The sequence below is a fragment of the Ranitomeya imitator genome, chromosome 9, assembly GCF_032444005.1.
Source record: "Ranitomeya imitator isolate aRanImi1 chromosome 9, aRanImi1.pri, whole genome shotgun sequence".
NCBI classification, from domain to species: Eukaryota; Metazoa; Chordata; class Amphibia; order Anura; family Dendrobatidae; genus Ranitomeya; species Ranitomeya imitator.
Window position 1 is genome coordinate 77,885,432 of NC_091290.1, and position 16,120 is coordinate 77,901,551.

Below are 16,120 nucleotides of genomic sequence, written 5' to 3' on the forward strand. Positions count from 1 at the left end.
TTGAAATTAAATCTAATAAATAAGGTGACGGCAAATAAATAAGTGCACCGTAACCGAGTTAATACCGAATTAATATATTAATATATATTTGTAAAGTGCATTATAATTATATCTACCAATGAAGATTAATAAAATAAAGTGAATAAGTGCCTTATAACAGGATCGCTATCGTGATTATCCATTGTAAAGTGCATAAGTGCTTAATCCTTTTACTTAGGATTAAAATTCCATATGTGCAATAAATGTAATATAAATCCACAAATGTCAAGAAATAATTTTAATAAATTACTAAAAATACAGCCGTGAACCATAAACTTAAAGTTACAGTGCCTCAAATAAGTGAAATATTAAAGTGACATAGTGAAAGTGATATATAAATAATTAATAAATATGATATAAAAATTATACCTAATCTTGGTGAAAATATCCATGTTTGGATAAACATAGTAAAAAATAATAATTAACACTATTTATTGCCATAAGATCCCACTAGAATACAAATTATTATCCCTTCAATATCGACCTATATAAAAAATCTTATGTGGTGTCTATCTCATACCGACCCATTACACAGTACCCCATACCTATGTAATATATATATATATATATATATATATATATATATATATACATATTTCACATATACATAAATATTCCAAGTGACAAAATAACACAGAAATGAATGGATAGCAACATCTGTTCTTTGTTCTTGATGGACATCCATTCCCATAAAATCCCCTGGAAACACTTCACATTCTTCATAATATAGCGGCAGGAAAAGGATCATTAGTATATACTATAAATAGATAAAAAACACAAAATTAACATCAAATATTAAAAAACATATACATACCTATTAAAATCACCCATGCCCTTAAAAAATACCTCTCAAAATGCTGTCAATACATTACTATCTACAAAAATGCTGAGAAACCCAGGTTCTCATTGAGACCATTGGGACTTAAAGTTCCCAGGCGATATATCCACTTGCTCTCCGCCTGGGCGAGAATTTTCCCCAGATCCCCCCCTCGGATGCCTAACGTAACCTGATCTATAGCCTTCACCACAAGACCCCTGCCATTGCACCCATGATGGAACTTAAAGTGTCTAGCAATAGGTTTCAGGGATACATCATTATCCACATCCTTTGCTCTTTCAATGTCCCTGACATGTTCCCTTGTTCTTACTTTCAGTTCTCTTGTGGTGAGGCCGATGTACACTTTTCCACAGGGACATTGTGCGTGATACACCACCCCTTGTGAGCTACAATTTAGATGTTTCAGAATCTCATATTGTCTAGATCCATCAAAATTACAGAAATTTGTTGCCTTTACATGATTATAGCACCCTTTACATAGACCGCATGGGAAGAATTCCGGTCTTCCCATATTTTTCTCACTTTTCTTCCATTCATAATGGCTATGAACCAGGGTTTCTTTTAAATTTGCCGATCTTTTGGCAACAAAAGATGGATGATCGGGTAAGATCCGTCTCAAAGTGGGATCCACTTGTAGCACATTCCAATGTTTTAATATGATTTCTTTGAGTTCTTGCCACTTATTATTATAGGTTGAAATGAAACGTACTTGTTCGAGGTGATCTTGTTCTCTAGTCCTGAAGGAGTCTTTATACAACAGTTGATTACGTGGCATCTTGGAGGCCCTGAGGTATTCTCTTTTGATCATCCTTTTACTGTAGCCCCTTTCAGTGAATCTTCTTGTCAGGTCCCTGGCTTGCTTCTCAAAATTACTTTCATCCGAACAGATTCTCCGAGCCCGGAGAAACTGTCCAACCGGAATTCCGCAAATTGTGGAGATGGGATGGGAGGAGTCTGTGTATAGAAAATAATGAGTTGATGTGGACTTTCTAAAAATGTCCATACTGACCACACCATCAGGACTCACTGTGATATTAATGTCCAGAAAATCAATTTCTCTTCCATATTTAAATGATAATTTGATGTCCTTAGTATTGCTGTTAAGATGTTGCATCATACGTTCTAGGCCTTCCAAAGGGCCTTCCCATATGAACAGAACATCATCGATGTATCTCATCCAGTTGTGAATATGACATATCCCCTGGATGAGATCATCTTGGAAAACCTCCCTCTCCCAGGCCCCCCAAAATAAATTTGCATACGAGGGGGCACAAGAGGCCCCCATCGCAGTGCCCTGCAATTGTAAATAAATCCGATTGCTAAAGGTGAAGACATTATGGCTCAATAAAAATTCAAGTAGAACCATGATTAGTTCCACCAAATCAGCTTCTAGAGACCCTGTATTTAGAAAAAAATATGGGGTACTGTGTAATGGGTCGGTATAAGATAGACACCACATAAGATTTTTTATATAGGTCGATATTGAAGGGATAATAATTTGTATTCTAGTGGGATCTTATGGCAATAAATAGTGTTAATTATTATTTTTTACTATGTTTATCCAAACATGGATATTTTCACCAAGATTAGGTATAATTTTTATATCATATTTATTAATTATTTATATATCACTTTCACTATGTCACTTTAATATTTCACTTATTTGAGGCACTGTAACTTTAAGTTTATGGTTCACGGCTGTATTTTTAGTAATTTATTAAAATTATTTCTTGACATTTGTGGATTTATATTACATTTATTGCACATATGGAATTTTTATCCTAAGTAAAAGGATTAAGCACTTATGCACTTTACAATGGATAATCAGGATAGCGATCCTGTTATAAGGCACTTATTCACTTTATTTTATTAATCTTCATTGGTAGATATAATTATAATGCACTTTACAAATATATATTAATGTATTAATTCGGTATTAACTCGGTTACGGTGCACTTATTTATTTATTTATTTGCCGTCACCTTATTTATTAGATTTAATTTCGATATATAGGGATGATCCATTCACTTTTGCACTAATAGCCTGTTATTGTTATACAAGGGGCACTACGGCACTTCGTAGAATGAATGAGGCGTTTCTATGTAATTTCCCTTAAGTCGCACTTCCTGATGATAGTGCGCATGCGTGGGTCCCTCTCTCTGTTCACTTTGGACGGCGCCACTAGTGGTATCCGCTTGCGTTTCAGCTTGCGGTCCACCCGGCGGATGTCCCGAAGTGTCATTACATCCAGAGTAGAGGGAACCTGCGCATGCGCCGGAAGGTCACACGGAACTGGCGGTAATATTCTAAATAGCAGCGGTTAGGGATTGGCTCAGTTATACTATATATACGTCACTATGCCGGGCTATAGACACGCCCCCGGAAGAAGCAAGGGCGAAACGCGCGTTGGGGCGCTGAGAGAAGCCAGGAGAGGAGGCACACAAAAGAAAGACCTATCCTAGGTAATGGCACTGGTATAACTTTATGTACCTTATGTTGGGATCCGGAATATGATCGGTTAATGGTGGTAATATATGACATAATGGTACTAAGGGCTGCTTCAATAACATAGGACACTAGCATTAGAAAGGGGAGGCTGATAACATCTTATATATAGTCTATGTGTTGTTTGAAAAGCTGAGTCTCTTTGTTTTTGATATATGCACTTTATTGTTGATTTATAATTGTGTGCTTCTCATGGCTCTCCCCAGGGGGAGGATCCGGAAAAATGGAAGTAGTTTTTAAAATGTATATGTATTGTCTTCATTTTTTGTTTCTTTAAATAAAATGTATTCAAGTTTTTATTAATGGTTGGCTTCTTTAAGGTGACAGTAATTTGACTGCCACCTTGTGGTTGTTTGCATGTATCAGGGAAGTACCATTAGAGGTAGATGGTTGGACTTAGTTGAATAATTATTGATTGCTGTTTCAATAACAGATTGTCCATTTAATATGGATTTGAAGGCCAGGGAGAGTGCCTGGCGGTCGAAGGCTACAGATATTTTTTCTCGGAGTACCCCAGTAGTTTCGCAAAATACCTCTCAGGAAGTAAAAGATTTAATGCATAAATACAGATATACTCTACAACGCAAAACCAAGTTATGGTGGAATAGAACTACGCTTGAGAACTATTTGGATAAAAAAATAGTCCCTAGGGGACTTAGAATTCAGCTATATCCCACATATGAATTGGGAGAAAAAGATCTGGTTACAAGATGGACAGCGGCGGCTTCTAGATGTTCCCTTGAGTTTATTGAGATCTTAATTGAAAATAATACATCCTCACTATTGGAGTTGGACAAAGATTTGGAATCTATTTCTAAATCATTGGTAAAGGATATGACGACTGAACAGTTCAACAAATGGTCAAAAGACCTTGAAAGTGACGCATTAAAATGGGAAGAGAAAATTAGCCAAGAAAAATCTAAGAAGTACCAGCGTGACGTTGAGGATTATGACTCTAATAAAATCTTTAGGTGGCAATTGAAAGGATCCAGAAATGATAAAAGAAGTAGAAAGAGAACACAATCTGATAGATCGTATGTTTCGGAGGGGGACAGTGCAGCTTCGACAAGTGATGTTGGAAGGCACACGGGACCTTCAACCCAAAGGGAATGAGAAGAGGATGAAATTCCCTGATATGTTCCAAAAGGCACAGAGAAATGGTAGATCGGGAGATCGCTATCAGGTGGTTAATTTGTCTAATCATATTCTAACAGAGGAACAAATGGAGGTTTTACATCGTGGTTTGAATTTTTCTCCCTCTAACAATCTAGACCCGTTCACATCGGTAAAAGATACTCACCTGTTTGCCAGGAAGCTAGTCCTGAAAAAGCTACATACATCCAGAATGGAAAGAGAGTCTATATCTACAACAGTTGAACAGGAAGCTTTGGAGGCCTTGATCTCCTTGGAGGAGGAAAACATGAGAACATCCGATGTAAGTATAATCCCTAAGCATCTATTCACCAAATCCAAAACTTTTCCAGCATTGAATCTCTGCCCTGCAGTGGAAATTTTCACCAAGTTAGTGACACAGGACATAGAAAACCTGGCACAGAAACAATGGAGTAGACCGAATTTGTCTAGATCTGAATGGCTGGCGTTAAAAGAAATGCAAAGTTGGGATGATATTGTATTTAAATGGCGGATAAGGGGGGTAATTTGGTGATCTGGCCAATCAATCAATACGAAAAACAGGCCAACAAACTTTTAAATGATGCCAAATGCTATCGTCAGTTATGTTTTAATCCCATGTCCTCCTTTCAGGATCAGCTGGTTGATATTTTGGAAAAGGCTCTGGTACAAGGTTTGGTAACCAAAAAATTGGTGGAACAGATTCGGGAGAGCCATCCCAAGCTTCCCACCCTCTACCTGATACCGAAAATCCACAAAAATCAGATGGATCCCCCCGGCCGTCCTATAGTGTCAGGTAATGGGGGACTCTGTGAGTTAATTGGGAACATTATCGATTACTTTTTGAAACCACTGGTGACCAATTTACCATCTTATATTAAAGACACCACGTCGGCACGTGGCGCTGAGAGAAGCCAGGAGAGGAGGCACACAATAGAAAGACTTATCCTAGGTAATGTAGTGGAAAAAACGTGTGCACTACTGTAGGAATGGTGCTAAGGTAGGTTCCCACACCTTGGTGTAATATACAAGAGGAGATCTGCATGGAGGAATGGGCCAACATACCAACAACAGTGTGTGGCAACCTTGTGAAGACTTACAGAAAACGTTTGACCTCTGTCATTGCCAACAAAGGATATATTACAAAGTATTGAGATGAAATTTTGTTTCTGACCAAATACTTATTTTCCACCATAATATGCAATGTGATTTTCTGGATTTTTTTTTCTCAGTTTGTCTCCCATAGTTGAGGTCTACCTATGATGTAAATTACAGACGCCTCTCATCTTTTTAAGTGGTGGAACTTGCACTATTGCTCACTGACTAAATACTTTTTTGGCCCACTGTATATGGCTGACTGTTTATTGTATCCTCACTTTACTATTCTTGAATGTTCATTTCTTTACTTTCCTCTTTCTTTACCCTTTTCTTCTTGACTCCTGTTTTTCTTGATTTTCAATATTCATGCCAGTTTTCTGTCTCTGTTTTCTTTCTTTTCCTTATGTTAATGTCTCCTACATTAATGTCTTTATATATTTTTTAAGTTCCAAAACGGGATGAGGACCTCATTGAAAATGACCTCCTCATCTCCCTTGTCCATGAGCGAGTCCCGTTGTGGGACACCCGGGTTCCGCAGCACTCGGACAACGTGACAATCCGGCGGCTATGGGATGAGGTGGCCAAAGCAATGTGGCATGGCTGGGACAACTCCCCGATTCGGGTCCGAAATGCATTTGTAAGTATTGCAATGCGGTGTGCTGCAGCAGTGACCTTGGCCGGGATCACACAACTGTGTGTGATGAGAGAAACTCCTGAGTTTCTCTCGTCACACCGTTGTGTGATCACGGTCAAAAGTGCATTGTCTAACCATTATTTATATTTTTCAACAGTGCTCAAAGTCAAAACACGTTGGCGTTCGATGTAGGATCGCTTCAACAAGGACTTTCGACAAGATAGCCGGCTTCCTAGTGGTTCTGGAGCAAGGATCCGCAAATACAAGTATCACCTCATCCTTGCATTTTTGAGACCAGTCCTTGCCCAGAAAACGTAAGTATTTTTTGTGGTGTAATGGGTTGTGTTGGATTGCCTAATCTGTATGTTTCTATTCCACAGGAGTTGGTGCTTAACTTTTGTAAATGTTTGGTGGTAATGTGTTTTTTCTTTTTTCACAGCACATGGAGCAGCACTCTTGACTCTGATTCTGGAGCGGTCCTTCATCAAACAGCCACAGACCCCTCCCAGCCTTCCAGCAGTGCTGCAGCAAGTGGGCCTGCCACACAGACTGGAGACCAGGAATCTGGTCCATCAGGTGTTCCCCTGTCCCAGTCCTCTGCCTCTTTTTATTTTTTTATTTTTGGGCTCCTCCTGGCAGCGGCAGAAGGCCTCGGACAGGTCACTCATGCCCGAGTTTTTGCACTTGAGCTCGGTCTTTCATGATGGACTCAAGGCGATGGGTGACCGACTGGATACTGCCATTAGCCATATGAATACACGTATCCAGGAGGTCACCAAAAGCCTTGACCAAGTGAAAGCCGACCTCCAGAGGCCAGCACATCATTTCTTTTAATCAAATTGAACAGGGCATGTTGTAGCACCTTACTCCTGATCTCCAGCTTAGTGTCATGCAGGCCTGCAATGCTGCTTATGTGCAGGCTATGCAGCAGAGTCGGTATTTTCAGCAGACAGTGGACGGCACATCCACCTGTGCCTACACTGTCACGCTTGACCTCAATGCCGACCTCTGCTGCATACCACTGCACGGCCACGTCCATTCCAAGCACTGCCGGACACCACTACAGCACCACCATGCCGAGTGCTGTTGGACAGCCCACCGCCACCACCATGACAACTGCTGCTCCTGCTTGGACCTCCTCCACTGCCACCACCATGCAGCAGCAGGACCCTGGCATGGCCTTCCGCTCCACCATGCAGCAGCATGACCCTGGCATGGCCTTCCGCTCCACCATGCAGCAGCAGGACCCTGGCATGGCCTTCCGCTTCACAGCCACCATGATGCAGCAGGACTCTGGAATGGTTGTCCGCTCTATGAGCACAATGCAGTTCTGCAGCTGGACTCTGACAGGTCGCCCACCACGACCAGGCCAGAACAAATGAGCCCACCGAGGCTCCCCAGACTATATAGATCCCAAAAAGGGAAAAAAAATAAAAAGCAGCGGACTATTAGTATTCCTCCCCCTCACCTCCCAATGTGTCTGTAATGTCAGGTTTGTTTCACCCTTCCAGTGCGTCTCAGCCCTCTCATGTGTCAAGCCCCATCCTTGAACTCCCAGATCCCACTACGTTGATTGCCCTTCTCCTGCCACCCCTGCATCGTCCACACTTAGCCAGGCCTCATAGCTACACAGCCCCTAGTTCTGTCACTCTACCCCAAGCAGGCGCAGGTTTTTTTTTTTGGGGGGGGCGGTTAAAAATAAATTATAATTTTTTTTGCCCCCAATAGTGTTTGCTTATTTGTGTATTTCGCCGCCGGCAACACACACCGTGCACCTAATAAAACACTGTGCCCCACACACTATATTTTTTTTGCCAAATCATAGCTCCAGTAGGTATTAAGTACAAGACTGCAGATTTATGTGTTTGGTATAGAGTTATGAGGTGGCAAAAAGTAAATATAATTTGTATTTTCTCCATAATCTCTTCAGTCTGATTAATTCTGTGTCGCAGACGCAGACTGAAGAGAAAATGGCGGTAATACAAAGCAGAACTATACTCAACAGGTCATGTGTCATAAATAGTTCATAATGCACAAAACTCTGCGTCATGAACTCATTATATATGACACCTGACCTAGTGAGTAGAGAACTGCCTTGTATAACCTCCATTTTTTTTTCTTCAGTGTACGTAATCTATTTCACACAAACCGAAGAGACGATGTAGGTCATACAAGGCATATCTATACTCACCTGGACAGGTGTCAGAAAATAGTGAATTCATGAGGCTGTTATTTTTGTCTCATGAATTCATTTTTTATGACACCTGACTTGATGAGTGTAGATCTGCTTTGTATAATACCTCCATCGTATCTTCAGTCTGCGTCCAATAGATACTGCAGAACAGAATCAGGAAGTAATGATGTCAACTACCTTTCCACTAACAACATAAGTGGTTTTTAGAGGAAATACATAGGAGATTCGGTCAAGATATCAAAACACAAATTTTATTAACAAAAGATATTAACATTTAAAACATAACTGGTACAGGCCCAAACCCAACAGGACATTTTACACAATATTGTCTTGCCATGCCACACGTCCAATATCAGAATCAAAATAGGCAGCAAATTGGTCCCGCATGTGGCCAACTTCAGCAGTTGACCGCAGCGGGTGATGCTGGTAATCTGGCAATGGGTTTGCAACTGGTTCATCCAGTTCAATGTTGGGTCGCTCCTTAGTCATTATGTAATTGTGGAGAACCACACAGGCTTTGACCACCTCATCGACTGTCTCTATTTTTAGATTAATGGCTGTCACAAGAATGTGCCATTTTGAGACTAGAATCCCAAAGGTACACTCTATTGTTCATCGGGCCCTGGTCAGTCTGTAGTTATAAATCCTTTTAGTGTGGTTCAAGTCCCAACTGGAATACAGCTTCAGTAGGTTTTCACACATCTGAAAGGCCTCATCCCCAACCATAACAAATGGCATCGGTGGACTTTGAGTGTTGGGGAGAGGTCATGGCAGGGGAAATTTAAAATTTCTTCCATACACACGTTGGCCAATATCAGAGTTCTTGAAAGTCTGTGAGTCTGTGATTCTAACGCAAATGTGAAACTAGCCTAACATCCTTATAAATGACACTATGATTATCACACTTTTATAAATGCCATCTTATAAGGGCATAGCAGCTGTATGCAGCTGTAATATTGCTTTACGCAGGAGATCTCAGTAAGCTATGTTACATGTTTGGTTGCAAGGCATGAAAACCTCCTAAAACAGCTAGGCAAATGTTGATTACCTGCATTTCCAAAAATTATGTGTGTCATTGTGAGCCTTTAAACCTAACACGCTCATCAGGATGTACACAAATCAGTTCCTTTAAATTTCACATCTAAATTTTTCCCTCTTATGAATTATGTAGGATAGAAGTCTAATCTAATACTTATTACAGATGACAAGTCTACATCAGTAGGACATAAATGGCTTTTCCTCTTCCTAAAGCAAGAGGAAATTACCGTTATAACACAATATTCTATTGCTGACTTGTCTTGGGTAACACAAACTGAAAAGGTTAAACAATAAAAAAGAGGAGCAAAAATATATATATATTTCTTCCACTGGCTGCCAATCCAATTCCCACTTACTTGACTGAATTGTTATGTGGGATCGGAGAACTTGTATTTGATATATGGACTTGTGTGTTTGAAAGTTCAGTGGAGCCAGAGGTCACGGTATTGTGGGACTATTAAAGTGAAAGTAGAAAAATAGTTTCTGATAAGCTGGTATGTGTGATAGGGAGAGGAATAGCAGCTGACAGCTCTGGGATTACAGCAGATGATATGATATTTCAGTGTTGTGGAGCTTTATCACTTATATAATCATATACATTGACTGATATATTGATGCAATATGAATATGTACAACAAGTAGAGGAAACTACATGACTCAAAGAGGCTTTATCATGTTATTATCATTTTTTTTGCACTCAGGTATTTATAAGTAAACTAGTCCGGTCTAATAAACTTGAAAGAATTCCAAAGGGTCACCACATACTTTATGTCACGATTCCCCTGACCGCTGTCACCAATGGGTCAGAATTCACACCGTGACCGTCACCCCTACGTCACGGGTTGGGGTGACTTTAGGCCAACAGACTGCTATCACATGTGCAGGGGGGTTTATCTTAGTTATCCCTCCACTCCACGATGTGATGAAAAAAACCACACACAAGGCTATTGACTTCTTAGTTTACAGCAGGGGCTTATTTTAGGTATCCCACTGCTTTTCTATATACCACGAACTGCAGGGATTTATGTATATCCCGCTTACAGTTCCACTTAACACTTGCAGCTCTCTGGCGCCCCTGTACTCTCAGGTCAGATTAGGTACTGCACCCTGAGTAAGTAGTCGCCAGAAAGGCTGCCTGCTATGTACTGGCTATTGGGCACGCTGCAGCGACGCGATAACTACTCCCACTCAGGCAGGAACAATAATTATCAATGCCGCAGTCGCTTCAGCATAACCCAAAAGTCAGCGCACTCTCGCTGCCACCAGCTTCGATTAAACGGGTCCGAAGCTAACCCAACACAACAGTAACAGTAGCGTATTTCCCTTCAGAAGACTTAGGGTAAGGTTTAGAACAGGAAAACGAACTAATATATAATATTATATCCCATAAAAAAATTAGGCAGTGCTTTATCAAAAATATTTTATAAAGAAGTTACAAATGAGACAATTGCAAATATGTACAAGGGTAATTATAACATAAAGGGAATAAATGAGAAAAGATAACACTCACATGTTCAAAACATTGCAGGCAACCAGGCTAGTGGAGTTTTCCACATGTCCCAGCTCATTAGGACGGGCTGCTGGCTTCAGGAGAAGACAAGAAGTCCAGAAGAAGAAATCAAGCAGAGAGTCTCTCAGTCTCAGTCTGAGCTGGGGATGTGTGCAGACAGTTATAACTTCAAGGCTGTGACATCACAGAAAGACTGGCTTATCCAGACCCTCCTCTCTCTACCTTCTGAGTAAACTTTAAACTATTTTCTCTGATTTCTATAACTTCACTACAAAACATGTCAGAGTCCTAACAAACTCATAATTCATCTCGGATTAACGTGAGCATTCTAATGAGATCAAATATGTCCTATCTGGGATACATATTTACAGAGAAATCCCTACTTCTTTACCAGATGGAGTTAGAAGCCCGAGTTTCAAGGGATGGGTAGATACACCGAGTGAGAATAAGAATATATATTTTCGTATTTCTAGCTTAAATCGTTTGCCTAATATCTAACAAAAACTAAACAAAGAATCTTTCATGAATTTTTGGAGCCACTTTTCAGTTCTAGCTAGTGGAAGATTCTAACCTGATCATAAATACCATTCGGCCATAAAACTCCCCCACACTCTCTGAGAAGGAAAGCCAGGAATTGGCAGCTACAAACTGTTACTCCAAGAAGGGGGGCTTAGCCCACGCAGGCTAGCAAGAGAACTACTTATGATATTTCATACCATATCGTGACACTTTACATTTACAATCGGGTAATTATGACACAGGAAGTCCTAATTTAAAGGGATATTTGTTGTGAATTCTGTTGTCAAGCTCCCTCCTGTGGTCGTGAATGGTACTTCGGCGAGTTCCGTCTATGGGCTCCCTCTGGTGGCTATGAGTGAAACTGCGGCTTCTGAGGTTCCTTATACAGGTGACGTGGTTTATCCTTTGGTTGGCTGTTCTATTTAACTCCTCTCAGATCGTTACTCTAGGCCAGCTGTCAATGTTTTTGCATTCGTTCAGTTCGCTCCTGGATCTCTCTGGTGACCTGCCTTCTCCTGCAGAAGCTAAGTTCCTTATAGTCTTATTTTGTTCTCTGTTTTCTTGTCCAGCTGGTTTTCATGATTTTGTCTTGCCAGCTGGAAGCTCTGGGATGCAGAGTGGCCCCTCCGCACCTTGAGTCGGTGCAGAGGTTTTTTTTTGCACACTCTGCGTGGTCTTTGTAGGTTTTTGTGCTGATCGCAAAGTTACCTTTCCTATCCTCTGTCTATCTAGTTAGTCTGGCCTCCCTTTGCTGAAAACCTGTTTTCATTTCTGCGTTTGTGACTTTCATCTTTACTCACAGTCAATATATGTGGGGGGCTTCCTTTACCTTTGGGGAATTTCTCTGAGGCAAGGTAGGCTTTATTTTCCTTCTCTAGGGCTAGATAGCCCTTAGGCTGTGACGAGGCGCCTAGGTCTGGTCAGGAGCGCTCCACGGCTATTTCTAGTGTGTGTGATAGGATTAGGGCTTGCGGTCAGCAGAGTTCCACATCCCAGAGTTCGTCCTGTATGTGGTTTAACTATCAGGTCATTCCGGGTGCTCCTAACCCCCAGGTCATAACAGATATTCCCATCTATGACATTTCTAAAAGTTGGCAACTTGTAGGAAAGACCGTCCACCATCTGTATTGTTATAGATGTCATTACTACAATTCAATTTTTCAATGAAAATAATGTTTTCTGCACAGGTTTAGATAGGAAGCACTGGAATTAATGTGTTATGAACACAAACCTTTGATAGGTCAAGGGCTACACTTAGGACCTAATACTAAGAAATAGTAGCTCCCTACAATTACTATATACACCTTAAGTATATGTTTGTTACTATAAATAAGGCTCTTGCCATAGAGCCTCTTAGGCCTTATTCATACATCCGTTTTTCATGTATATGTTCTATATGTGATTTTGATGGATCCATCCTACACAAATAACTACAGACCAGTCTCCAATCTCCCCTTCATCTCTGAACTCTTGGAGCACCTTGTCTTCTCCCTCCTTACTCGTTACCTTTCCACTCACTCCCTCCTAGATCCATCACAGTCCGGCTCCTGCCCACTACATTCTACAGAAACTGTGCTCATCAAAGTGACCAATGACCTTCTGACAGCAAAATGTAACGGTCATCACTCTCTGCTTATTCTTCTTACCCTCTCTACAGCTTTTGACACTGTTGACCACCATCTCCTACTCTCTAGGCTCCATCCAATAGGCATAAAGGACACTGCTCTCTCCTGTTTCTCTTCCTATCTTTCTGACCGCTCCTTCAGTGTTCTGTTCGCTGGCTTCACTTCGTCTCCTCTTCCTCACTGTTGGGGTCCCTCAGGGCTCAGTACTTGGCTCCCTTCTCTTCTCACTACACGGCCCCAATTGGACAGACCATCAGCAGAATTGGCTTTCAGTACCAGCATTATGCTGATGACACACAACTATACAAATCATCCCCTGACCTTACTCCCGCTGTACTACAGAACGCCAGTAACTGTCTGTCCACAGTCTCCAACATCATGTCCGCCCTCTATCTGAAACTCAACCTTTCCAAAACTGAACTTCTGCTCCTGCCGTCTACTACCCTCCCTAAATATGACCTTTCCCTCGATATGGGAGGCACCATAACGCCTAGGCAGCAGGCGCGCTGTCTGGGTGTTATGTTTGACAAAAAAAGAAAGAAAAGTCCAGCTTCACCGAGTCAGTAAAAAAGCGTTTTCTTTATTCACAAACTTATAACATGGAGGATACAGACTTCAGCACAACCATATGGGTAAGAATCTCAACGCGTTTCTGGAGACTAGGCTCCCTTAATCATGATTGATTTGGTCATGATTAAGGGAGCCTAGTCTCCAGAAACGCGTTGAGATTCTTACACATATGGTTGTGCTGAAGTCTGTATCCTCCATGTTATAAGTTTGTGAATAAAGAAAACGCTTTTTTACGGACTCGGTGAAGCTGGACATTTCTTTCTTTTTTTGGATCTTGCACGCCTGGACACAGCGGGTCCATGCTCCCGAGGTTTGGTTGCTGAATCACGGGTGAGCTGGTTTATGTTCCTTTTTACTATGTTATGCTTGACACCAATCTTTTCTTCACTTCTCATATACAATCTCTTGGTCACTCTTGCCGCTTATACCTAAAGAACATCTCTAAAATCTGCCCTTTTCTCTCCATGGAAATAACAAAAAACCCTCACTGTTGCCCTGATCCACTCCCACCAGGACTACTGAAATGCTCTAATAATTGGTCTCCCCTCACTCGACTTTCCCCTTTCCAGTTCATCCTTATTGCAGTAGCCAGGGTCGTCCGTCTGGCTAATTGGTACTCGGATGCATCCGCATTTTGCCAGTCTATGCACTAGCTGCCCATTCATAATAGTATCCAATTTAAATAGCTTGTTCTCACCCACAAAGTTCTCCATAGTGCGGTACCCCCTACATCTCCTCTCTCATTTCTGTTTATCGGTCTACCCGCTCGATACGCTCAGCAAGGGACTTTCGACTAACATCCGCACTAATTCGTACTTCCCACTCTTGGCTCTAAGACTTCTCTCAAGTTATGCCAATCCTCTGGAATACTTGACCCCAAGAAATTAGGACTATCCCCAACTTAAACCGTTTTAGCAGCTCCCTAAAAACACAGGCCGCTGTAAACAGATATCACGTTCCCTAATCAAAGTCCTTTTATGTATCTACTAGATGGCAGCCCGATTCTAAAGAATCGGGAGTCTAGAATCCATATATACTTTATTTATTCAAATGTAAGAATAATACAATTAATAAATAATAGTAAGAAAGAACAAAAATAATAGGCAGTATATGGAGAAAACACCAAACAAAAGTTCAAAATTGGTGTGAAAATGTCACTGAACCACTTCACAACTAAATATATATAGTTTTGGTAAATGGTATTATCATTTTTTTGACGAAATTCGGCAGGAGCTTGAAGAGCAACGTCACTGGGCCCGCCTCCACGCAGTAGAAACTTGCTGTGAGGTAAAAATTCAAAAATCACACCAAAATGGCGGGCGGAGTGTGTCACAGTACGGCACGTTTCTGATTGGTCGCTCGCAGCAGGCGGCAACCAATCAGACACTGGACACTGTTGACGTCACTTAGCTCCGGACATTAGCTCCGGACATTAGCTCCGGACATTATCTCCGCACATTAGCTCCGGACATTAGCTCCGGACATTAGCTCCGGACAAAGCCACGGAAGTTGGCACAAATTGAAGGAAGTAGTATTCTAGGCAATTAATCTCCGGACATTAGCTCCGGACATTAGCTCCGGACATTAGCTCCGGACAAAGCCACGGAAGTTGGCACAAATTGCAGGAAGTAGTATTCTAGGCAATTATATATTAGATGTGTGTGTGCGTGTGTGTGTATATGTATGTATGTCTGTGTGTGTATGTATATATATATATATATGTATATATATATATATATATATATATATATAGCCCATTCACCGGAAGTATTTTGTTGGACATAGTGCGCTGGCGCATGCGCACTAATGGTTTTCGGCTTTGCCCGCAGTTGGGCAAAGCATACTGCGCAGGCGCAAGAGCCGAATTCACTGCGTAACTTCAAAAAAAGAGCGCGATCTGTGCGATTCACAGATCGACTTACGTCAGACACGCCGAGGAGCGAAACAGGGATTTAACCACGCCCATTTGACCAGCGTGATTGACAGGCGAAAACGGCGACTTTAGTAAGGTATTTTGGCAGTAAAGGTGGGGATTCTGGGGACAATAAAGGCAGTATTGTAACGCACAGTTCAGGCCCTATTTAACCCTATTTTTAGCTCATATTGAAAAAACGGGGTGACAGGTTCCCTTTAACTGTCTAGATGAGAAGAGACATATTAAATATGAAATGTAACATTTAACACCTCTACTTGCCTAATACCTCCAGTGGCCTGATAAAATGCCAGCTTCTGGAAGGGTCTATAGGTCTTTTTATTCCTATACAAATGACAAGATATGAAGTGAACCTCTGGCTTTGCAGTGTGACTACATCTTACTCTCCTGACTTAGGATCCCATCAGTCTTGGCACAAAAAGCCTAGGTTGTTTCATTGATCTTTTTATGGTCCAGTGCATCCCATAATCTTTACCATAAAACATT

The 16,120-nt window shown here is 41.3% G+C and overlaps 1 long non-coding RNA gene across 1 annotated transcript in view; it reads right to left on the minus strand.

Moving 5' to 3' along the window:
• Positions 1-464: 464 nt before the first annotated feature.
• LOC138649400 (uncharacterized) overlaps positions 465-16,120 on the minus strand; it is a 185,644-nt gene continuing 169,988 nt past the window's right edge. Inside the window, exons 2-3 of the long non-coding RNA XR_011315303.1 lie at positions 1,587-1,831; positions 465-796 (exon numbers count right to left, since the gene is read on the minus strand). This is a non-coding gene — a long non-coding RNA (uncharacterized lncRNA). The remainder of the gene's footprint in view (positions 797-1,586; positions 1,832-16,120) is intronic.